The sequence below is a fragment of the Fistularia commersonii genome, chromosome 1 (assembly GCF_037954325.1).
Source record: "Fistularia commersonii isolate RoL2024-O1a breed Wild chromosome 1, RoL_Fcom_v1.0, whole genome shotgun sequence".
Lineage (NCBI taxonomy): Eukaryota > Metazoa > Chordata > Actinopteri > Syngnathiformes > Fistulariidae > Fistularia > Fistularia commersonii.
The window spans coordinates 15,995,711-16,002,044 of NC_141284.1; positions in this window are offsets into that span (position 1 = coordinate 15,995,711).

Here is a 6,334-nt window from a genome sequence, read left to right on the forward strand (position 1 = left end):
TTTTTAAAGTCCACGGAGGATTAAAAAAAAAAAAAAAAAAAAAAAAAAAAAAAAAAAGATACGATCCAATGTGATCAATCCATCAATATCACGGTCGATCTATAATCTATAATCGATTTTTTTTTCTAGGTTCTCGTACGTCGTTTGAATAGATAAAAGGGAATGAAAAGTCGGTTTTCATTGAAAAAAAAACCCACCGATGAACTAACTGAAGAACAAATATAAATTATCATTGTAATTACACATGGTATCAATGTTTTTAATTGAAACTGCTTGGTTCTCACCTGGATAAAACAAAAAGTAACACTTCACACCTATATTTCCGTATTGTGATTTCTACACATACTACCTTAAATCGAACAGTGAAGAAAATAATATTGCTGTTAATTTCCGTAATAAATCGTTGAGAGACCATTTTGATAATATCACAATAAATCTCATTTCAGATTCAATTGAAAGACACGTCTTTCTTCACGTTGTGAATTTATAGATATGCTTTTCAAAATGCAGAGCCTGTGTAATTAGCTCAGAATAAATAATACAAATAAAGACCTTATATGGTAAGGATTCCTTTGTTATAGTAATCATCGAAAGGCCGGAAGCAAGACGGGTGTGGAAAATGTATATACACATAAGAAAATTGAGGTTTTTCCTTGTTTCTTCGTTTTTTTATTTGAAATTCCATGATTTCTCGATTGCCTTTCTATTTTAATTCCATCGATCCGGATCATTAATTACTTTGACAATTCAAATTTAAATAAACGGTCACCTGAGAATCAAGAGAATCGAATTCCGCATCCTGAACCGAACGGAAAGAAACTACAAACGATTAAAAATCGTTTCTTTCCTTAAAATCCGGGACGAAGCCGCGGAGCGGCGGCGGCGGCCGCTTTTCAAAATAAAAGCATCACCGGCGCTGTTTGACGGGACCGTACGAGGGGACGAGACAAAAAGAGGATCCCGGCGAGTGTGTGTGTGTGTGTGTGTGTGTGTGCTTGCCCGCTTGTCGCTCATCGGTTGATGTTTCGTCTCTTGTTTATGATCCGCGTGAAAATCAGACGCCGCCGATTATTTTTCGCGCTTAATCGCCGCCTTCTTTAATTGCGCGCGTCTCTAAAATAATCTCCCCAAGCGCGCGTAAGCGTGTGTGTGTGTGTATGTGTGTGTGTGTGTGTGTTTGTGTTGTTGGCATATAGGGAGGCTTGTTTGTTTTTGTTGTCTGCTGTTTCTTAAATGTGTGTGTTCGTGCTCATGTGGCCTCCGGTGTCCCAACAAGCACCGCGGTAGGTGTTGGGAGGCGACAAACACACACATATACTTACACACACGAAAACACACACCAGACAACATGGATGACAAAGACACACAAACATAGAGACAACAAACATGAGCACATACAGTGAAATAACACACAACCCAGTGGAGTGGAGACGTAACCTGTGAATACACACACACACACACACACACACACACACACATACACACACACACACCTGCTCACAGAGCGGTTGCTTCTCATCGGGCTCCATCTAGCGGCGGTTGCCAGGAGTCGTGCTGACGTCATGCTGCAGGTTTTCTCTGCGGTCACAGGTGTGTAAGGGAATGAAACTCATAAATGACGTATGCGTGACGTCAACCGAACATGATCTTTCACATGACCTTGTCATTTCAGTTCCAATGATTTCATTCTCCAAATTTATTTCCACTGTTTTTCTTTCCCTGTCGTCTTATTCGAAGTATAAAGGAGAACAATTGTATCATGTCATCTTTTATTTACTTTTGCATGAATACATTTTACTGTGACATAAATTTTGCCATGACAAAGATGGCATATCATCTTGGAATTAAAGATAAGTTAATTTGGCTTTTCTGCATTGAGACAACAGTGCTGTTTGAATCTGAAATTGAGTTTGACTTGACCCTACATTGACCTTTTCATTCAAATCAGCAAACAAATGGATGAAGCTGTGGGGAAAGAAATGAAAAGTAAATGTTCCAAAAGCCTCTTCATCAATAAATAAAAATTGTGTGAAGATTTCACTTTACAGTCGGAATTCATTTATTTTCTACGTTGGTTTCCAGGTATTTTTGTTTTATATTTAGCTGCATCAAACAAGCATGTCCGATAAATGTAAAATATCAAACCAATGAAAATGTTAAGGTGACAAATATCTGAATTTATCAGATTTTTTTTTTGTTTGTGTCAGAAATTTTAAAGACAATTTCAGTTTTTGCAAAAAGAGATTTTAAACTTGTGGGTCCGAAATGAAAACATGAAAGTGGATTTTTAAATTAAAAAATGAATCAAGAAAATCAAACCTTTACTCATTAATTATCATACATTTTTAAGTGAGGCTTAATACCCATTCTTTCCAGTTAATTTTCTGCTTCAGATGAAATTACCTTTGACCTTTAACCTACGACAGGACACAAAGAAGCAACCGGTCTGGTTTTGATTCTCATCAATATTTAATTACATGCTGCGGGGAAAACGACGCCGACGTCCAAATAAACTTTATTGTTCATCACGCAGTGACAGGAAGTCTGCGCCTGACAGGACGGTCAAAACAAACGTGAGAAAATAAAAGAGTAAAGTAAAGTAATCCGCCTGCATCCCCACGCCTGTTTGTCAAGAAGACGAGGAAAGAAGAAAGAAATCATTCTGAGCTAAAGGTCTTACAAAAAGTAGAGAAAAAAACAGACATCTTTTCTTTTTAAATTAAGAAAGAAGTGCCGCGAAAATGTCAAAAAATGATTTTGAAAACGTATCTGATGAATCACGTCTCAAAGATCTGGAGAGAAAATAAGATGTGACTCTATTGGCCTTTCATCAATGCAAGACAATAAAAAACTTTATTCAAATGACAAAATGGGACTTGAAGATCGAAGGCTGGACTTGAAAGACCCTCTCATCAATGCCACTTTTTCCTCTTCAGAATAAAAGCTTTTTAAAATCAAAATGTGCTTTTGAGACGTTGACTTAGTAAGTGACTTCACTTTAGAGAGAAAAGAAATAGATAATGATAATATGAATCATATGAAAAAAGAAATAACTTTGGGTTTCCAAGAGTTTGTTGTTCTTACAAACAGAGAGAAAAAAATGGTCAATTGAATTTGATTCAAACTCAACCTTTTTTGTATTCTTATTAAAACATTTGAGCAAAAATAAAAACAAATTCCTTTTTCACTTCTGTGGAATAACTTGACAAGCTAACGCTGAAAGGAAATGCTCCTCAGGAACCAGCAGAAAACAAATCAGCTGAAAGGAAAAGCTCAAAGGGAAAAATAGATGGAAAACCAAACCAAATCTGCCGAACTTAATGGAGTCGCAGAACGAGGACCAGAAAACAGCAGCGGAATAGCAGGAATGGCAGCGGATTGGACGGAAGATGATGAGGCCTGATCGGCCGACAGGTGAGGACAATGAGCAGACAAGAGCCTGACAAGATGACCAAAACAGGACAATGAATAGCCTTCAAAATAAAAAAAAAAGAGGGTAGAGAACCAGTGACGGGAGATCCAAAACAACAGAACACCCAAGAACACAGACAGCTAAAAATAAAGGTTATAGAATCCCTGAATAGACAACCATAGAACATGGAAGAGCATGAACTAAGGAAACGGAAAACCATAGGACGTGGAATTAGACAATAAAGAGCTAGAGAACATAGCTCTGATAATAATTTGGGGGAAAGAAAGAACTGCATTTGTTTCGGAGATGCTAAATCAACACATAAGTAAACAAAGGAAACGTGAAAATCAAAGTAAAACAAATGTATCAGTTAGGACACTGAGATGTTTGTGGATGTTTTTGACTATCATGAAAAAAATTGAAATGAGAACATTAAATTGTGCATAGCATTGAGAAGGTCCCAGTATCCACATTTCCATAGTAACAAGTAGATTGTGTTTCTATAAAATTAGTAACACGTTGGACTGCTGACCAGACTGAAGCTACAACTGCTAATAACTAGTTAATAGTGCTTAAAACATTATCATTAATTTCTCAAACTAGTCACTGTCATGTGTGTGAGTGTGGGTGTGTGTGTGTGTCTGTGAATGACTGCTGATAAATGAAGATTCAAAGAAAAAAACGTTACATAAATCTCCAGATTCATTTTAAAATATCTTTATTTAAATATAATCAAGAAAAAAATACATCTTTATGCTTCCTGCAGGGGGCGCAAGCAGGGCAGGTTACCCAGCTCAAAGACACACATACACACACACACACACACACACACACACACACACAGAGACTCTTAAATGGACCCTCTGAAAGATAAACAAGCTCAAAAATGCAGCCCTTATTTTAACGCTGACCAATCATTATTGAATAGCACAACACACGCACATGGACGGCGAAGCCTCCTCAAAAAGTAGACACAGCCCTGGTTCTCACTGAGTGGTTATAGCTGTTAAGTGATATCATGTCAGCTAGATCATGCTACATTCAGTGACTTATCATCTGAAGCTGTAGCCGTCTTAGCTAATAGACAATCAAAAGTGCAGCAAGTTGCGGCTCGGACAACTTCTTTCTTGGTTTCTTCAGATCCTGGATTTCTGATGAAGCAGCACTAAGAAACTAACGATTTAGCTTCCTCCATCTTGGACTGTGTTTTACTTCCACAATTACAACTTTCGGTGCATGAATTTGACTTTTGTCCTTTAACGGCAGCAAAACAATGGAATTGAATTAGCATAGTGCTTGTGGAGAGGAGCTAAGTCATTAACAAAATATGAAGTTTGCTTGATAAATATGTCAAGACATGACCAAAAATAGGAGATCAAGGGCCCAAAAAGCTGTTTTAGTGAAATTATGAGGTTAAGCTTTCATGTTAGCTTGTTGAGACAATATGTAAAAATAAGATGCAGAAGATAATCATGTCTGAAACTGCTGTTGTTGCTTTTTTATCAAATTCCTAACAGCGTTCTGTGGACAGTGTGACTGTCCTCAGACAAATCTTTGGTACTAACAATAATGACCAACCAAACACTAGTAGCACCAGCAGCCAGCTAGCTCATTTTCTGTCAAGGAACTAGCTAGTAGTCACCACAAAACTACATTCAAATGAGTTGTAAGTTAAGAAAATAGCGTCTAAAAAAACAACAGCTAGAAACGACCTGTTGCTAAAAGTGTGGTAACAGATGTTATATGAGGACTTTTAAAGTGGTCATGTTGACAGGTAACTGTGAAGCTAATGTATTTTTCTGCTGTAGGTTACTGGCAAACGAAGTGAAGGTAGAGCTAGTTTTTACCCAAGGGCACAAGTCGATATGATGTCTGGGTGGACAATTAAGGCGTCTGACGCAACAGGCGCCGGCTGCAAGCTAGGATCAGCAGAGTGCCGCTGACTGAAACCCAAGGAACGAGAGTCAAGTTATGGACAGAACACAAGAGTCCAACGGTGCACAAACACTGAACACGAGCCTCTAAGCCTCTGGCAGCCATTTTGTTTGTGAAGCAGGGCTAGCGACAATGAAGGAGCTGTACCACGTCACTTGGCAGCAGGTTCTACACAAATGAAATATATAAATAATACAAAGAGTTTTCCAGAAATAAGTACAGCTTCCTATCATATCCGGGTCTCATCAGAGCAGCCAGATAAGGTTGTTGCTGTTAGCACTGATTTCCACTAATTAGCATTTCTGGGTCAAAATGCTACATAGTAAATTTTCCGACATCGTAGAACAGACTGTTAACAGGATTTGACTGGGAAACATCAACCTTTGACCTTTAAAAATATTTTTTTCAGGAAGAATGTTCATTCCATGACAGATAAATGTTTATAAGTTAAGCACAAAAGAGTCATTTTGAATTTTTTTCTTTGGTTTTTTAGTCTGGCACCACAGTGCTGCAGTGGTTAGTGGCTCCGCCTGACAGCAAGAAGGTCTCTGGCTTAATTCAAATAGATGGGCCGATTGAAATTTCCCCACTGCAGCCCGAATAAAATCTTTTCTGTGTGGAGTTTCTTCCTGTGTCTGCATGGATTTCTTCCAGGTTTTCCAGTTAAAGCCCACAGTCTAAAAAAAGATGCAGCAGGTCAACTGGAGATCCTTAAATGCCCAGACATGCGAATGAGAGACTGAAGGGTTGTATGTCTATTTTCGGTATGTGGCCCTTTGATTGGTCCAGGGTGAACCCTGCCTCTTGCCCAATGACAGCTCGGATAGGCTCCAGCATATATTATTTTATCAAAATTTATTTGACTTTTGTGGTATTCCTGCATTTTGTTTGGATTTTTGGTTACACCTTATGAATTCACTTACACATTTACTTTAAACGACAAAGATTAAAATCGTGATGTTTTCTCCTCATTCCTCTTTTGTTATT